Genomic DNA, 20,371 nt, shown 5'->3' with positions numbered 1-20,371 from the left:
TCATTGTTACTTTATTTTGATATTTGTAATAGACACTTTTGAAACATGATTTCTCATTTTTTACAGTTTGACCAGAGTGTTAAAAACTGTTGTTTGCCTCAGAACTTTTCTGAAGTAAACATGGCTCAACAAGCAATGAACTCATTTATTTGTGGCAGTTTGCAATGTTTTCATTGCACTGAAACTTAAATAATCCCTAATGGGTTTTACTGCCTGACTGTAATTTCTATTATATATTGCAGTTAATAATTGCATTTTCTTCTTCAAATCCCCATGTTCTTCAAATTGACCTGCGGACTGAAGTTCTCCCAGTTGTACGTAGCACAGGGTAATACTTGGCTGATGATTTCCAGGCAGTTGATGCAGGCATGGGGGCGGAGGGGAAGACTCAAAGAAAAAGGTTCTCACCGAGCAGAACATTTAAGTAGTTGCTTAAAGTTAATTCCCATTTTAAGTAGCTTATCCAGAAGTTATCAGCTTAAGTATATGACTCAAGATAAGCTTTTTCATGTGTGCTGAGCTGAATCAGTGTTTTGAGGGCTTGGAACTGCATTTGTCAATACACCATATACGCATAGCTTAATGTATTTTTGCAATATACACTTACTCAGTAAATGAGAGCAGCTGTACTGTAAGTAAATGGTATTCTGTATTGCCATGCCAGATATGAAAAGACAGAACCATAAATAAGTCACAGAACAATAATGTGTTCCCGAAAGAGGCTTGAATTTTATCATGTGCTTCTTGAACTCTCCATTTTGGAAAGCAACTCAGTTTCCCATAACAAAGTAGTTAATTCTCCAGGTAAAGGGAGGACAAGTATCATTCCTAAAGGAAATTATTTTAAGCACAAAATTACTGTCTGATAGTTACTATCAGAGCACTGGCACAGGCTGCCCAGAGAGGTTGTGGAGTCTCCGTCTCTGGAGACATTCAAAACCTGCCTGGACACGTTCCTGTGCAACCTGCTGTAGGTGACCCTGCTCTGGCAGGGGGGTTGGACTAGATGATCTCCAGAGGTCCCTTCCAACCCTGTGATCCTATGATTCTATGATATATAACTATAAAGTCCCTGGGGCATTAACATTTTGGGCACTGAAAGACAGTTCCGAAAGGCCGCAATTCAGTAACAGTGATTAAAATCTTATTTGTTTTTTAATTAATAGCCATAATGCAAAACATAGAGTAGTCATACCTTTAGACTCGATTCTCATATTATAATACATTAATGTGGCGCTGCTATAACGAGGTCAGAGGATTTATTTTTAATTTACACAATGGAAGGAGAGAAGAATTAAATCCTGCAATGTAACGCCTGGAACCTTAAATTTAATATTTTCTTTTTACTTTTCAATGGTTAAGTGTACTACCACTTCATTCTCTTTCTTCTTCAGCATACAGTTCATGTGAGCATGACAGAAATGTTTTTCCGCCAGGATTCCATCATAGCAGGAGATCGAGGAGTTTTGCAAGCACAGAGAATACGACTGAGTTGATAAACATTACATACTTCTAAGTAAGATTAAATGGGTATCCCATTGTTTCACAGGTTGCTAATATCATGCTACAGTCTTGATCAGAAAGGCATGAGAAACACTTATTGATTTTTCCTGCAGGATTGTAATTACTGCTAGTCTGCTTTTTGTATCCTGCAGGATGTTGTGGTAACGATTTCATTGCACACAGCACAGTCATTCATAATGACTTCTTCATTTAAGATTTAAACATTTTCAACTATATTATTTCTTTTTTTTTTCATGATCTTGAAATAATATACAACATAAGGCAAACACAATATATATTTTAAAACGTAGATGTTGACTCCTATATAAACTTTGAGATATCTGCCAGATCAAACCACTATTATTCTATTTTCCCAACCTTGCTAAGTGCAAGCAATCATGTAATATTTTCTCACCAAAGAAATAGGTCAGCACTCACCTCTGCAGACTGGATACAACCTTCTATTTATTTTGGATGGCTGGAAGTGATTTTACATGGGGTGCTAATCTTCTGCTACATAATAGTATGTGAAAACGTGCTCTGGACTGTTGACCTTGTGTCTCCCTTAACAGGTGCCCCACTGAATTCTGTCACGTTTAGTATCTCAAGGTCATATTGTCATCTTTGCTCAGGGAAAATAATATCCTGCTCTGTGAGCTGTCCCCTTCATATCTGTAGAACTGCTATTGAATAAGGTATTACTCAACCAGAGTGAAGGTGACAGAAGCTGAATATGTCAGTGAGAACCCTTTATGTCCAATGATCATCATTTTCATCATTTATTTCTCCCCTAAGTATTTTAAAAATAACACAAGGCCTCTTTTTTTTTTTTTTTTTTTTTGGTATTAGTGCATCCGGGTTCCAAACCAAATAATAAGTGGTAACATAACCATTAAAAAATGCAGATTGACAAGAGTTTTCACTGTATCTGGGCAAATGACTGCACAAGGCCCCACCACACCCCACTCCCCTTTAGCACATCTATAACAGGAAAAGAAATGTTACAATTCCATAAAGCAACTAATTCTTCATATCACGGACAATTCAATGAGAAGATTTAACTCAACTTGGCTGCTTGGCCTGAAGACTGGAGTTAAGATGAGTAGTGATCACCTTGACTAGCAAAATCCGAGACTACAGTCTGTCCTTTCTATGCTGGGACCTGACTTGTAACTCCTGTCTCAACTTATGAACACCAAGCAAAAGGGATGAAGTCAGATGAAGAATCCTGAAGTCCTTGATTTCAACCAGGATTGTGCAGGACATAATTTTTCACATGATTTGCTACTCCAAAGGTTACTTCAGAACGTTCTGGTCAACTTTCTGGTCCGGTTTATCCTTGGTGGAGTCGTCTATCTTCCCACAGGATTATAGGTTACCTTCTAGCTAACTTAAGCCTCTAAGCTAAAGGCATAAAGTTATACAACATAAATATTCCCCCATGCCACTTCGTCCCCTTACATGACCCATAAATTCTAGTCTGATCATATAGAGACAGAATAGAAATCTGATGTAGTGTTAGCTACCATGTCATAAAACCTGCACTTTTTTATTCATTGCACTACTGTTCTCTTCTGTTCTAGTTTTGTCTAGTCGATTCTACTCCATTATAATTATGTTTAGTATACGTAATATTATATATTTTTATATAAATATTTATAACTATATATTATATAGTTATATTCTTATGCTTGCAGTATGTTCTGCACACACATGCTCCCTAATATATATATATTGGGTTGGAAGTTCCAGCCTTTATGGAATCATCTGTAGAATTAGATTTCAGCTGTCTAATTTCACCCCTTTCACTCCTTCCATTGAGAAGAGACATTACAGCAGAATGGATAGGTAGAAAAACACCATGGCTTCAAAAGGAAAAGTGTCTTATTCTTCTCATTATAACTTCCTGTAATACAGATAGCTATATCTACAGAAAAGATTTACTAAAATTTCCCGTAAAAGAGGTTACCTGTATGGAGGATAAGGGAGAGAAGCAGGAACAGGGGAAAAGAAATTATATCATATGTATGTGATGCACGACTCTTTTTAAACTGCATTTGTTAAGACCGGATGAGAAAGTAGAAGTCAGCATCCAATTGAGAAATGAAGCTAGGAATGGCAAAGTGGAACGAATATTTGACAATAAACAAAGAACAGAGGGAGGAAGTGAATGACGCATTAATGAAAATAATGCTAAGGCAAATGGATGCCCCATTAGTGATGGTGCTTACAGATGTAATCTCTCAAGATGACATTCTCCAGAGAAAGCTTTCCTCCAGTAATAACAGCCAGATAGTTCTTAGCAGAACTGTTTGGATTAAAACACCCGTCTTCGTCAAGGCCTTAGATTTTCCTGAGCTTTCTTGGAGGTGTAAAGCAGCTGAAGAGAGGACGTGTGATGGACAGACCCATTTTTATTTCCAAGACACAAGGTATTAGAGAGATCTGTGTGGTTTGTGGCTGAGATGCACAAAGGAGAGGTGTGTCAAAGTGAAACAATGACACTGCTGTCGAATGTTCAAGCAGTGCAAGTGTCCCTTGTGCCAGTGTGAGAAGAGCAATAAGCCAGGCCAACAAAATGGGAAAAGTTATGCCAAATTATTGCTTGGCTAGAGAGTCAGCTGTTAAATACCTGAGGGAGAGCAAATGACCAAGAAAACTAGTTCTTAGCACAGAGTGCAGATGCTTTGCCTGGTGTTTCTGAGCAACGTATTAGCCTGAACACAAATTGTGAACAACCTCTTTCACTGAAACAGTCTTACATGCACTTTGTAAACAAATATACTCCCCTGAAAAGTGAGTCTTGGCAACACAACAGGTGATACATCAAGAAATTAATTCTTGACATCTTTTGGCCATAAGACTGAAGACGGTGAGAAAACGGATCCGGAGTATTCCTAACTGTAGACTGCCAAGTTGCCTCTCAATGAAAAACTCTTATAAACATGCTCAGAAAGAAACAAAATAAAAAAAAAAATAAAATAAAACTCATCATTATAAATGAAGGCTATGTTGCACTAACTTAGCTTTTGAAACATTTTCAATTTAACTCTTACATTTGGCACAGGTTGGAAATCATGTCCTGGATATTCAGTTATCCCAGTGTTTTTTAAATACAGGGATTAAATATAAGGCCTGCAAAAGGAAATAAATTATTTTAACAGGAAGTAAACCTCAAAACCTCATAAACTCCAATGTACTGTCTCTAACCCAGATTTCATTTCTATAGTTCCCCTTCTTCCTTAGGAAAACTACCAGATAATTTCTCCATAGTTTAATTAAGAAAAGTAGTGAAGAGGCAAATGACACAGTATGATTTATTCATTTAAAGTTTGCTTTAAAAATATTTCTATTTCCAAAGTGCTATGGTTCAAGAAGAGAAAAAGCAGAATGGCTGGGTTTTTAAAAATAACATCCAGTGTGTCCAGACTTTCATTTATGTTTTATAGGTCAATCTCAAAGCTAAGTTATACTAACCACATTCGACTTCAAGGAAATGTGGATTTTGTGCAAATGATGTGACCTTCTTCAGCTCCGGAGTCACAAACTGTGATCTAACAACAATAATGATCTCTGGAAAGCAGAAAGTTGTTTATGCTGGCTTCTTGAAAATTTCATGTGCCCTCAGGCTTTGCCTTGAGGTAAGCCCTTGGGTGAGTTACAATCACGAGCAATCACTCCCTTCTCTTCCTGCCTTCTTGGTCAAAGACATGTTTCACTGGTGCATTTATCAATTTGTACATCTGATTGACAGGCCACAGATCTATATTTTTAAAGAGATTCAAAATATTTTCTCCTTTCAGAGGTGAACTTTGAACTCTTGTTATGAACTTCAATCCTGCAAATACTCACACGTATGAACAGTCTTCACACATGAGTGACCCCATGGAACTGGAAAGGGACCACTCGGACAAATTAAGTTAATCACATGCATAAGTGTTTGTAGAACTGAGCTAAGGTGAGCTACTGCTTCTAAGAGCAAGTATCCCTTGTTACACCTTCCACACACAAAACCAGACATTCTACCATTCCCATATGTTGTAAAGATATTAACAAGGCAACTCAGAAAAATGCTTACTCCAGTCACATACCATATTGAAGCAGAACTTTACTCTGCATTACAGTGCCTACTGCTCCTGGGACTACTTGGAAAATATTTACCTGGCATATTACAGGCACCGTGAGGTACACCCACCATGCCCTGAGCAGACGTGAACTCACATCTTGTGAGTTTCATGCAAACTAAAATCTATGTAACTGCTGACAGTGGAACGCTACGCTTGCTAATGAACCTTTCCGAGGGACGGGGCTCAGGACTGGTGCTGTATGAATGCAGTCACACGGCTTTTGAATCAGGGCCAGCCTGAGTCCAGCTGCCTTGGAGACCAAGTGCAAACACACATTATAGATATAGCCCTAAAGGTACTATGGGGCACCTCTAGGCATTCTGCCAATGCTCTACACCCATGGTAAGTGCAACAGACCACCGTGACTTTCCTTATCCTTCCTGACCTGCTGTGCCTCCTCCCCACCTGTTCCTAATTCATTGATACTCTAGGTAGGAATGCAGAGGAAAAGATTAGAGAGATATACCTTCAAAGGGAATTCCCCTTAACCAGGAAACTTTCACTCAATACATCTCTATGATGAGTATTCTACACTGAAGGTTAAGCTGAAGTTTGACACATACCTCAGAGACTTGCTGAACCCAAGCATTTTGTGGAGAAAGGTGAACTAAACTGTTTGTATTATTCTTCTGCTTAATTAAAAAGGAAATTATTGTTGTCATGCATCAATAGATCAATATAATAAAAATATTGCATACTGTTCCTGCCCTCATTCAACCAAAACAAACTACAGTCAGCTAGCATTAAACACCTAAATACTAAAAGTGAACATCTGAGTTACTCAAAGAACTTCCCTTTGCAACAAGATACAAATAGGCCCCTCCAGAGCGCAATTAATTTAATCTTAAAATATGTAACTGTGACATATGTAATGATTCTTCATTGACTCTGAAGTGTCAATATGATTAGGCTGGCTAATGTTGCATTACCTAGCTAGCTTTTAAAGATCTGAATTATAGCAGATGCATTGGTGTTAGACTTTAATAACATTTTTAAGGTTAGAATGACCTGTTACGATCACCAAGTCTTACTTCTTCCACAGCACAGGAGGGATCAGATAGGGAATATCAGATTGAATCCAAAAGTTGGTTAATATGAAATAATCAAAATATCAAAATAATACTTCCAATTATCTGGAGGTTTTCTTATTGTCTTATCTATAGAATGATGCTTTTTATTTTACCAGCTAATACCAATAAACCCGAAGAACATGATTGCTTTTAATCCTGAATATAAGAACAGGGAAGAAGGATTTTAACCAAAAACCTCCCATTTCATTGGCTGTCCACCTCACTCCTTTAATTTCACACACACAAGGCCCAAAGAAGTTTGGCATTGAAAGGCAACCTATCTTACACATCTGTCTTCTGCACTGGCTAGTGGAGATGAATAAGAACAGAATAGACTTCTAACAGAGTACATGTACACTTTCCTTAGAGATTACATTGAAACCCAGAAAAATCCCTAATCTAGTTTTATGCATTCACCTTGCAGGATATCATTCATAAACAGCATGAAAAGGAGGGAAAGGCTTCCAGCCTTGAGCCTTCTGGAGCTGAGATGTCTGCTTGGTGTCAACCCCATGACAACACGACAACCATCACAGTAAAGTAGAAAAGCCTGACACTGGTAACCTGCAGCATGGCATATGTTTTAGTCTTTGCAAAGGGATGTAGGACCCTATCTTTTTTTCCTTGGTGTGCTGTTGACTCAGGACAGGATTGCATCAAAATAGTGAAGCCGTGAAGAAAGTTGGGGCTTGAATCTGGGATCAGCCTTCTCCTTATGGCTTTACCGGGAGTGGCTAAGGCTGTCTGTATTCCCAGAAATCACATCAGACGCTCTCTTTTCCTAAACGTGGAACATTTAGCAGCTGCTGTGACTGTTGATGACCTCATCAAAGTAATGCTAAGCAACAATATTAGCAAAGCATTTAGTTTTCTTCATTTTTTTCGCCTCTAATTCTACACGTATTTCCAGAAACACTTCCAGATAGGCAGTTCTAAAAGGTAGCTTTGATCTGTAGACATGGGTGCGTACAGGGGTAATGCAAGATTCTTCACAAATATTTAGAAATCCAGCTTTGACAAAAATGACGGTGACCATGCTGCTCAGTCATAAACATGTATTACCAAAAAGTGTGACAGTCAGCACAACTCCTTATGTTAGCCTTTTTGTCACGAATGTGTTTCTACATGGGCATCTGCTGTGACCACCAGTTTTTTTCAGCAGGAAGAGCTGATGCCCAGAAACAGAGACTTTGGGGACCTCTGCTACATTTTAAACACTGTCTCAGGTTATCACATGTTTCCATTGTTATTTTACAGTCATACTTTCAGGACTTGCTTTTTCACTGCTGCTTGTAAGCAGAAATCTGACCCTTATTTGATGGTCCTCAGCAGGACCCCATTTGCCTGTGATATACATATATATAAAAGCCTCAGGTAGGTATTTTACTAACTGCAAATTACTATTCTAGGACACTGCTTTTGCCACATAGGATAAGAACAGAGATTAACATTATTTTCTTTAGTATAAAACAATGTGAGAAATTACTATTTCAGAGTAAAATTTCACTGTTTTCTAATAAACACATTTTTTTTTAGTTTTTAATGCTAACTTTGCAGCTACAGATTTATCAGTCTCTGTGGGTTTTTTTATTAATGTCATGGTTGATTTAATGTAACAAATATTTATCTTCCTTTAACCACTTCGGGCTGGGTCCTTGACAAGATGAGGCCTTTTAACAACAATCTTGACCCCCCTGTGAAACAAGGTTTCTCTCAGTATGACGCAAATCTTAGCCTCTTCATCAGCACTTGTAAAACAGTTGACTCATACACCTGACTCTTCCCGTACTTGTTCCTCATAAGATCTCAAGTTTCATTCTCCCATATAAAGGTCAAGGTAAAATAAAACAAAACAAAAGCCCTAATGCTCCAGTAGGAAGACAGCCTGCAAAGAGCGGTGTGCAGCCTGGAGCTTCCCTGATTTCTCTGAAATGCTGATGTACTCCATTTACATTCAGTTTACTTGAAGAGATTTTTCAGACTGGCTGCTTTGTGGAGGTAATGCTAGCACTCAAACTAATTTCAAGAATTCTGCCACAGATGATAACCTATAGTTTCTGCTGAAAATATTTCTGCCATCAATGCTTAGCCCTCTTGCAAGTGCATAATATGGTCTGAATGCATTCAGGTTGCCCACACGGTTGCCAAGCCTGGGATCATTTACTAGCCTTCCTCATGAAGAATAATAAAGTTAATGCCAAAAAGTCATATCACTTTCCAAGGGGACCTGGGTTAATCCACCTACATGCAAGGTAATTCCTTCTTTCGTTCCCGCTCATTTTCACTGTTCAGGCTAGCAGAATTCCCTCATGTAACCTCAGGTTGATTTCAGTATTTTTTTTTCAGGGTGGAGCACTACCATGATTGTTTTCTGTAAACTGCTCGGAGTGGGATTGTGAAAGAGAGGGTGAGAGAGCTCAGCTGTGTAATTCTGGCACAATGAACAGTTTCAAGGGATCAGAATCTTTGTTATGATTTAGGGTGAGTCACTTTGGAAAGTATCCCAATTGACATAGAAATCTTCCCCCCCCACACAGACACACACACTTTTACTCATTTTCTATTCCCTGGGTACTGTCCATCGAAGTTCGGGGTCTTACCTGTACGTGACATGGAAGACAACTCAAGGAACAGGGTCCTGCCTGTAACCCCTTGTCCTTGAGAACAGGAAATATTAATTTCTCCTTATTTCCAGGACATTTAGAATGGGATAATTTAATGAACTGATTTCCTAAAGATCTGAATCTCACTTTGAAGTCTAGACTAATCCAGTATAATCACAAAATACCGCTCCTGCATACAGTGGATACTGTGCTGGGGTGTATTCTTTTATAAATATATACAAACACTGACCTAGAAAAAATTGTTGCACAAGTATGCTTTTGAAAGTGTTTTGACTTTTTATTTCACTCAATGAAAAATCACATGAATTCCCACTACTCGCGGTTTGAGGCAGCTACATACCATCCCAGTAACTTGCTATAGATTCTGGGATACTGTCATGACAAATAAAAATCTGACATGTGAACTGATTGCCTGCAGTAGAAAGCAAGCAGAAGATGTTAAAGCCCAGGAAGAAATGCATATTTCTAGAAAAAAAGCCAAAAGAAAAGCACAGGAAGGGTTTATAGAACAGCCATTAAAAAGTTCAAATTGTTACTGGCCAATATACTGATCAGACGCATACTGAGAAGCCAAACCACCGCACTACAAAGAAAACTACAGGACACATTCATATATTGAGAATAATGGAAACATTCAAATAGCCATTTGACCTAGTAGCTCTTTAAGGGAAAAAAAAAAAAGAAATTACACTGGGACAGAGTGTGCTGTCCCATTACACACCTGTGAGTAGTTGATCATTAGTTACACCAACTTCAGCGCTATTATTTATGGTACCAGTGCAGCCAGGCACTTAAACTGCTGTGTGACTTTAATACTAAGAGACATGAGTGTGGATGTCCTCAGCATTGTGAATTACACAATCTTTATTTCAAGTATGTTATTAAACGGTATTTCGTGTTCTTAATATTCGCTGGCCAGTTACAGTCACTTTCTGTCTTGACTCTTGCAAACAAAATAACACTTCCTTTTAAAGGAAGTCTTGTTGAAAGGGGTTCCTACCCAAAAGCTGCTGTAATTAAGATAAATAAATGTCAGTTTTCCCCAATAGAGAAAATGTTCCACTTTAGGCAACTGCTTTCTATTTTCGTTTAAAATCACATCCTAATCAAGAGTGCCTATAGCTCAGCACTTCAACTGATTGCATTCTCAGTATTTAAAACCAGCTCTTCCACCTGCCAGCTTGTTTAGGCGAATGATTTGTTCATATTATTGCACTGCTTGTACTCACTCTTTTGTGGGGAGTTTGCTGTTGATCAACACAAACTTCATATTATCATATATCACTGTCACCTTCAGAAGCAATTTAAATAAATGTATGTAGCCATGGGGAGGATTGCATTGTGCACCCAGCCTGGTTATAGAACAATTAAACTCACTCTGGAAGAAAACCAATAATGATTTGATTAACTTACAGTAGCAGATGTCCAACTGTATTTCAGCTTGAAGTAGAGAAAATATCTGGATTTCATTTAAAGGACTAAAAGCACAGTCCCCTCAATAAGCTGCAGTTAAACGTAGATATATAAACAAGCGTTTTCTAGTTACTGATGTAAGAAATTTTCAGAATAGTTAAAATGGCCTGGGTTTTATATTATTTTATTGCAAATATTGCATTTACAATAGCAACATTTATTTTAAAGGATACAATAATAAATTTATTTTAAAGGATATAATAATAAAAGCTACATTTATTTTAAAGGAGTGTGTTTTTGTTGTTGATAGTGCATTTTCTTTGCTTTGACTAACAAGTGAAATTTTTTTTACAAAAATTTTGGAGTTCCACTTTGTGCTGAAGTAAATTTCTCCATACGAAAGTATGTAAAAATCACTTTCTCTTTCAGAAAATCCTACAGCTTTTGTTGGACTGCATGCTTGGGTCCTGTGGGCTGCAGCAGTTTCCAAGAGTAGTGGCTCCAGTCTCTCAGGATCCCTGAAGAAGATCTTTCTTCCTTGCAGAGATTTGAAGCCTGGATCAGTCTTACAGAAAGTAATCGTAGTTACTTTCCACATGATTCTCTTGCCTCTAATGCTCTGTAGATGTATCTCTACAAAAAAGAGGAACTACGAACTTTATTCAGGAATCTGATATAGGAGTAACTATGATGAAAAGAACATGAAAATTAAAAGAAAAAAGAAAGAACAATGAGCAATTCAGACTGGTTACTTTACAGGGCTGCCAGTCTTTGGCATCTTAAGCAGTTGCTGAAAAGAAGGTGCCATGATGTCTATTAGAGCTGCCCATTGTAGAGTCTATTTAATTAACTATCGCAGTGTTTGTATACCTCCTGCTTTCATTCTGTTCCATGTTCCAGATTTCTTAGAGAGATATTTCCCATTATTTAACACAGTGAGGGATATCTATGGTCCTTTGCAGCAATTCAATAAGAGGTTATCATGCCAGGCCAGGCCAGAAAGGCAATTGAGCAGAAAGGGGGCATTAAGCCTTTAACTGCAACTTGCACCAGTCACCATGGAAAAGAGAATCCTCTGTTCCCAGTAGAAGGCTTTGGAGTTTGGTATTTTTTTTATATAGTTGCAAATTCTTATAGGAAAAAAGTCTGAATTTATAAACTGTTCTACTGAGACTCAGAAGGAGGGAGAGAGAAAAAAAAAATGAGGTACTCCCAGGGGTTTTGCAAAGAGGGAGTTCAGGCTGGAAAGGGAGCAGTCACAATCTTCCTCATCCCCAGAAAGCTCGAATGCTACAAAAAAAAAGAGATGAAAAAAAACTGCCAGAAAAAAAAAAAACAAACCAAAAACCAAAACCAAATCAAAATAAAAATGCACCATTTGTTTAAAAATAACTGCAATCTACTGTCATCTTTCAACAATGTTCTCTCATGTGGCACGTTTTATAAACATTGATTTTTTTTGACATTTCACTAGTAGAATTGGATTTCCTTCTTTCTTACCTGTCTCACATGCACACACATGCATATATACACACATGCACACAAATCTGTATTGAAATGTAACAAGCTAGCATTGATTTCAACAAAAAAATAAATTAAGTGAGATAATACAAAAATAGTAGCTGTTGAGGTAGAATTTGCCTGTGGTAACTAATAGGGCATTTAAAAAATAAATACTTGCTGAGTATTTCTGTAATAACTACAATCCGTTCTTACTCAGAAATAAAACAGCAGGTCTTCATGTGCTGCACTGCTTTACTGAAATAGTCATGTGCCTGGCTTTTAGCACTTTCATAGACCTGTGTAACAAAACTTCATGTCCTGCTTCATATTCCAGGTTAAATGATCATGGTTCTTTATGGTGTCTTACATTGTTGACCGAAATCGTACACGTTTGCACATCTGAAAGCCTTTGACGGGCAAATCAGTTCACAGGCCAGTTATTTTATGTCATCAGTGTAATCAGTGTTGCATAATAAGACATAGTATAAATGTTAGGCAAAAGGTTGCCCAAATATACAGAGATTTAATCCACTGAAAAGTTAACCTGATGGAAAGCATCAAAAGAAGGCATCCACTGTAGGGAAGGATAAGTGATATTCCACACTGAGGTGTTCTGTATGAAAAGAGCATTAAGTGTAGAGTGGCAAGAAATCTAAATAATTAAATGTCCAAGGGGCTTTCCCAGATTGCCAGAAGTTGTCTTTTGGCCTCATACTGACTGGACCATCTAATATAATATGACAAATTAACACATATGCTGTAGGTATCTCTGCTGTCCACACGAAACAGCCCATGATTTTCAGGTGAATTATAATGTTTACAACTTCCCACTAAGGGTTTGCACATTCTGTACCCCGTTTCATTTATTCTGACCTGGGAATTTCTGTGAACTGAGAGGAGGAGAACAATTAAAGCACTAACTGCCAAATCACTTTGAGCTATCACTTAAAGCTATTCCAGAGGTCAGGTCTACCATCGTGCCCTGGCAGTGGTGGAGGCTGATGGCATTCTGGGCTACATCAACAGAAGTGTAGCCAATAGATGAAGGAAAGTGATTATCCCACTTTACTTGGCTCTTGTTAGACCACATCTGGATTCTTGCATCCAGTTTTAGGCCCCCGGGACAACAAGGATGCTGATAAACTACAGCGAGTTCCGCATAGGCCCGCTGTAATGGCTGGGGCTGGAGCACTTGGCCTGTAAAGGGAGGCTGAAGGACCTGGGCTTGTCCAGCTTGGGTCAGGGTTGGCTTCAGTGGGACTGACCAGCAGCTCCCAGTTCCCACAGGCATCAAGGAGATGGGGCCAGACCCTGCACAGTGGGATATAGGTAAGACACAATGGGCATAGACCAAACTGAGAGAGGTGCCACCTGGATATAAGGAAAGGATTTCCACTGTGAGGATAACTAAGCATTGAAATAGATTGTGCAAGGAATCTTCTCCTTTGGTGGAGCCAGTAAGGTCCTGAGCAGCCTGACCTACATTCAGTCTTGACCCCGTCTGAAGTGGGAGCCCTCCAAGGTCCCTTCCAACCTAATGACTCTATCATTTGTCATTCCAAATCAGAGAGGGAATACAGTGGGTTAAGTAAGAATGATGGTGCATACAGCAATGAGAGGTGGATGGACACAAATAGGCAAATTCAAAATACATTATTGCTATACACTGTACTTCTACAGTCCTTTGTTTATCATTGGTTTTATTCATTTTGAATGAATGGCCATAGCAAATATTTCAATGCTAGAGCTAAGAATTAAAGGCCAATTATTCTCTTCTTCAAGAGGGGTTTTGGGGGCTGGGGGTGGTTTGTAGCAGGAGCTTAATATTATTCAGAAATATTAATTTTCAAGGATAACTTGGATTTAAAGATGTTCAAGTGGAGCCACAGGATAATATACAACAAATTCCCTCTGTTTTGTTTCAAATGGATTAACAAGGAGTGGATTAAAAACAGCAGACAAGTAAAATGGAAGAGGTGTAGTTATCTGCTATTTTACCTTTCAAGGACAAGTTTTGGTGATACTCAATACAGTCCAAGTTTTAATTTAACCTGCAATGTTACACTCTCTGTCCTCCTGCAGGACTGTAAGATGCAATTTTTCTATGGTTTAGTTTTCCCTGGCATATTTCTTACTAGCTCGTTCCTTCCTGGTTTAATTAGGCTTCCTAGTCCATAGTTCTCAAGTCATCTGTGTTTATAGAAGACCACCATTTAAAGTATTGTATCCTCTGGTCTTCAAGCTGTTAAATTCTTCCCCTCCTACCCCCAAAGGAAAAAAAAAAAAAGAGGATTTATTACTTTGTTCCAGAGATAATAGTCGGTGACTATGGACACGATTGGTAGGATGACTGGAGGGCTACAGTGACGCTGAATCTAGATTAGCTTAGAAATGACTGCAAAGTCCACCTTGTCTGGAAAAGGTGGTAAAATTCATCAGTTTAACAGATAGGTGGGATCCGTGTAAATTATGTGTAAACATATCGTGCTTGTACTGCACTTTTATAACAACTTATTTCACATCTGTTAGGTTTTTTTGATCCTAGTTAGATGAAGCCCTAAGGGTTATTTGTTACCAAATACAAAAACTATTTTAATTACAGTCCAAATCCTCTGGCCAGGTCATGAGGCAACTAACATAGTACTAGTTGGTAACTAGGGTATATGTACACATGAAAACAAAAGTGCAATAAGCACTGCCACTTTAGATGCAATGGCCAAATAAGATAAAAATAGAACTGACAGCACTACTGCATACATACCTGCGTGGGATACAAATTTGAGTGTATAACCATGACACTCCAGTGTATGGTTTCATAATATGCTAAAATTCTGCACCTTCAGCCTGATCAGAAACCTGTGGCAACACCTCTCAGCTGCTATTGTTATCTTATTCCAGCTATATTCAAGAAAGCACAGTCAGACTTTGGCTTGGATATGATAGCCATACCCTGTTTCAGTTTCAGTAGAGATTTCTGAGTTTGCATAGTGGAAACTATTCTCACCTGCTGAGACTGGAATAGAGGAACACTGGCAAGTAGAACTGGAGGAGGGAAGCACTTGCACAATACTAAAAGCAGAGGAGGTGGGAACCTCACAGGACATTTTTGGCTTTAAATTTTCATAGTACTACAAGTATATGGTATATGCTACAACCTAGTTATGATGAGACCGTCTGGTAGACAAGCGAACAGATTTTGTGAACACTGAATTCAAAGAAAAGTAAGAGAGGTCATGTCTTTGACAGGCTTTTTTCTTAGATGTAATGAAACAAAAGAAGTTACAAAGTATTTAATTATGAAGGAAAACTCACCCATGAGTCATTCTAAAGACAGCAAAGAATATTTTGGGGATGTTACTGAGGAAGAAAGAACATTGCATCCTTTTTCATATCAGCGATACACAGAATATTCACTTGTAACAGCTACTTTTACTACTCTGATTTGAGACCTGTGTAGAAATAAGAGAAATCTAAAACCTTACAAGCTTTGTTGTTTTTTTTTTTCCTTATTCCCTGCAGTGAGTTTTATTGCCAGGTGAGCTCTTTTGTCAGGATCTCTCAGCCCCATTTAACAGGCTTCTACATGTTCCAGAAGTTGAAAGACGCACCCAACATATCATCAGTGTTCCCATCATTGGTCACGTTGACACTGGCTTCCTCCCAAATCAAACGTGAATGTCTTCTTTTCCTCTTCTCTTTTTTTTTAAGTTTCTGTAAAAGAGATTAGTCAGTAGTGTACAAAAAAAAAAAAAAGAAAAGAAAAGAAAAAAAGAAAATTACCTCCCCTAAAAACCGAAACATAAACCCACAAAAACGCAAACAAACCCCCTAGTTTAAAATAGCATGTAACATACATTATTCACATCTTAAGTATTCAAAGTGCCCAAAGGAATAAAAATCTAAAAGGAGCAAGTAAGACACTCACCAGAAATAGTGCAATGTGTTTTTTAGGATAACAGTTTAAACCAAATAAAGGCATGTGGTTCAGATCACTGATACTGATTAAATGTATTGGGGTTACTCAGCAATGTCTTCTTATTGGCCCCAATTCAGCAAAGCACTACATATGACTAATTAGGAATACAAGCATGGAAACAGGACTTAAGCTTTAGAACAACCATATGGGTGCTTACAGCATCTTACTAAATAAGGGCTTGGAGCCTTAGTTAGCAACTTTATTCGTGTAGGGGTTTACACTCAGTTTGCTGGAGATGTCATCCCATCAATCTTGTGAATATTGCTTTCTCTCGTGCTCTTGTATTCCACATGGCAGAGTTTCCATTTCCCCCTATATGGGGGGGAATTTGAGGGCAGAAGCCAATCAAGATATATTTGGTTCATTTCTATGCTTACGTTTGACACATATAGAAATAGACTATTTCTTTGTTTATATCATTTGGTTATGTCTCAGAGAGTTTGGTAGCCCAGTAAAATAAAGTGTGGCAAAAGTCTGCACTTTTACGAGCACCTCAATACCAGATTTGAGGGCTAGAAATGAGAGCAACAGTGTTGTACAGCAATAGACTTCTGAGAAAAAAGCACTCTGCAGTAAAATGGCATCATATAGTTGTTTATTGTTTCTAAATGATTTCCAGATGAAATGTACAAACCGGGAGATGGTTTTCCTAACTGCCAACTCTGCAAACACAATGTGGGAGAGTCAAGCAAGAGTTATATAACTAATTAAAAACAAATTAATTTAATCAAAACCATTAGGCACTAGTTACTCATGCAGCTGCATTATCTTTTCAGATTTACCTTTATCCTCTCCCCCCTGCTGTATTGGTTTCTTGTCTGAAAATAAACAGTTCTTTTGGGCAAGGAAATGTATCTTTGCGTGTGCCAACACATTACCTGTCTTGGCCTAGATCGGGCACAACTGTAATGCAAATAAAAACATCAGTGGAAAAAGACAAATATAAACAAATTACAAAGGTAACATGCTATTTTTGTACGCTATTCAAGGCAACTAATTTGCATCTCCTCAGTCACTCATTCAGTAGACAAATACTTTCCTAGCACTTGTGGTCAGTCACAGTTTCTCTCCATGCAAAAAACGCAGCTTTTTGGATGATTTAAGTTTATGACTTGAACAGGTGAGTAAAGATTTTTTATTCAGCCAAGTAATCAGCTTCTGAAATCGGACACCTTCGAAACTGGGTGAGGTTTTTTAAGGAGCATTGGGAAACTTCATATTGCTTCAGAACTTTGAAGATTAGTTTTATTGCAATGAGAGCCAGAGGGTTTACAAGTGAACATTAAAAACAGACAACGTTTAATATAAAGAATAAATCTTGCAGACGCTGTACATAATTTCTACTTTGGGATTATTATTTAATGACATGATGGAATGAAAGTCTTTGCTTTTATTTGTATGATATTCTCTCTTAGAACGGATGCTCAAGGCAAAATCCTAGCTTGCAATGCAAGGTGTGCCAAGTAGGGAAAAGAACACAGGCAGCCTCTTCCTTTTCCTCATGCACCTGTACAGGTCTGGAGCAGGATGACGCCACGCGTACTGGGCGACTTGAGGAGCAGAGTAAAGGGGTGGCCCACAGTGCCTAAGTGAAATTAAAGATGTGGTTTACCGTACTGGTTTGCAGAAAAGGCCCCCTCCCTCCCTCTGCGTAAGCCTGTGGGAGTCTGCCTAAGGCCACGTCTACACCACACAATAGAGCGCCATGATGGAAACCTCAAACTGAGAGACCTCAACTAAGTGCACACCAGGCCACGCCAGGTTTTGTGGGCCTGGAGACACTACAGGTAGAATAGTTTATGCTGTATCCAGAGCATTAAGTATTGCTAGAAGATCTTCTCCAAAGAAATGTCTAAGACCTAATTTCTGCCACCACAAAGAAATGTCCATGCTAAATCTAGAACTGGAAGCATGGGGCTGGGTAACATGGAGCTAGGATGCCTGATTTGGCTGCGTGCAAACTTGCGAATTGGAAAGAGAAGAGCCAATGGCTGACACCTGAGAAGGTCAGATTCAGCCATATCTCCTTTTGGCTACGCAACTTCCAGACCCAAACTTTCCTTCATGCAGCCATCTCAGAATTTTTGCATGATATTCCAAAAAACTTCAGGAAACTTTGGAAAGGATGGAGATAGATAGATTTTTGTCTGTGGCACCACCACTGCTATTACATATAAAGTTGCTGAAACCTAAGGCAACCCCAAAACTAAACTTCATTAAAACAGGCGTCTGGTGGTGGTTTAGGCACTTCAGAGTCTCTTGCCATGCCTCAGCTTAGGCTCTGTAGCATATCTGTATGAGGTTGGCTAAAATGACATGAGATATTTAGGAGACCTGGGGACCTCTAGAGCAGTAAGTTACACTAGGGCTTACACTGGTTACCTGCAATGTCCTGTGTTAAGATGACCGAATCCTTTGTTACCTATAAAAAGGCTGGGTATACAGGCCCTAGTCTAGGGACAGAGACAGGGATGTCCATAAAGTGGTTCATCTTACTTGAAACGTTAAGTTTCTAAAATGGATGAGAAAATAATTTTTGAGGTACCCATCTCTCTGCCTAGATAAAACAGGGAACCCACATGGACCCACATACAAAAGTTTTAGACAACTGAAGTGAATGGAGATGAATCTCACAGTACTACTTTGTAAATCCCTGCTTTTCTTGACAAACCAGAATAGAAACCTTAGCATTTCACCTTATTTCATTCTTGTTTTCTTTTTTATTCTCTTTCTTGAACGTAAAGACATGACAAGTTTTAAAAAAATAATTTAGAGGCACTTTCAATTATCAATTTAATGGTATCAGTAATAATGAACTAGCATTGATTTTATTAGAAAACTAATTCTTACTAGAGAATTCTCTATTGGGGGGAGGGGGAAGAAAAAAAAAACACAAACCAAAAAAAAAAAGAAAAACTATAAGAAAAGGAAGGCAAAATTATTTAATATGTAAAGAACACCGTAACCATTATTGTGAGTACTTACCTCAGTGAACATGAAACTTAAAGCCTGGATCTATTATAAACAAAAAAATAGGACTCTCTGTGAAGAACAAACGCAATTATTTCACAGAAAGAGCAGCCTGAACTTCTGCTTTATTTACTTATTTTTTTCTGCAACACTTTTCTGCGCTGTTTGATAGACACAAACATTAACCCTAATGCAATCACAATTACTCAAATGACTATTGTGTCTGACATATAACACAACTCCTGCTCCACCACATCATAAAACTTTCATACCAAGGTCTGAAAAATTGTAAAAAAAGTAACTAAGTGAAAGACGAGGCTTATCTGTATAACAAAGCATACAAAGCCATGAGGGATATTCTGACAAGGTACAGAATCAGTAAAAAAGCATGAGTAGCAGGACATCCTTACTCACCTCAACACCTGTAAGGAATGAGGGAAGATAAGGCTTATATTTGTCAAGAGATTTTGTAACTGAAAAGTCAGTGAAAAGCCTCACTGTGTTGTTGGAGCAAGGCTGCTATAAGACCAGTTGTACCTCTCATTTGGAAAAGAATTCAGAAAAGAGGAAATAGTTTCCCAGCCACGTAATCCACAATCACTTCAAATTTCCTGTTTGGGGAAAATCGTGGAATCATAGAACAGCTTGGGTTGGAAGGCACCTTTAAAGGTCATTTAGTCCAACCTCCCCCTGCAATGAGCAGGGACATCTTCAACTAGATCAGGTTGCTCAGACCCCTGTCCAAACTGACCTTGAACAATTCCAGGGATGGGGCATCTACCACCTCTCTTGACAACCTGTGCCAGTGTTTCACCATCTCACTGTAAAAAATTTCTTCTTTATATCTAGTCTCAATCTATGCTCTTTTAGTTTAAAGCCATAACCCCTTTTTCTGTTGCAACAGGCCCTGCTAAAATGTTTGTCCCTATCTTTCTTATAAGCCCCCTTTAAGTACTGAATGGCCACAATAAGGTCTCCCTGGAGCCTTCTCTTCTCCAAGCTGAGCAACCCCAACTCTCTCAGTCTTTCCTCATGGGAGAGGAGCTCCAGCCCTCTGACCATTTTTATGACCCTCCTCTGGACCTCCTCCAACAGGTCCGTGTCTTTCCTGTGCTGAGGGCTCCAGAGCTGGACACAGTACTCCAGGTGGGGTCACATGAGAGCAGAGCAGAGGGGCAGAATCAC

This window comes from Larus michahellis, chromosome 1 (genome assembly GCF_964199755.1).
Source record: "Larus michahellis chromosome 1, bLarMic1.1, whole genome shotgun sequence".
NCBI lineage: Eukaryota > Metazoa > Chordata > Aves > Charadriiformes > Laridae > Larus > Larus michahellis.
This window is presented reverse-complemented; position numbering follows the sequence as displayed.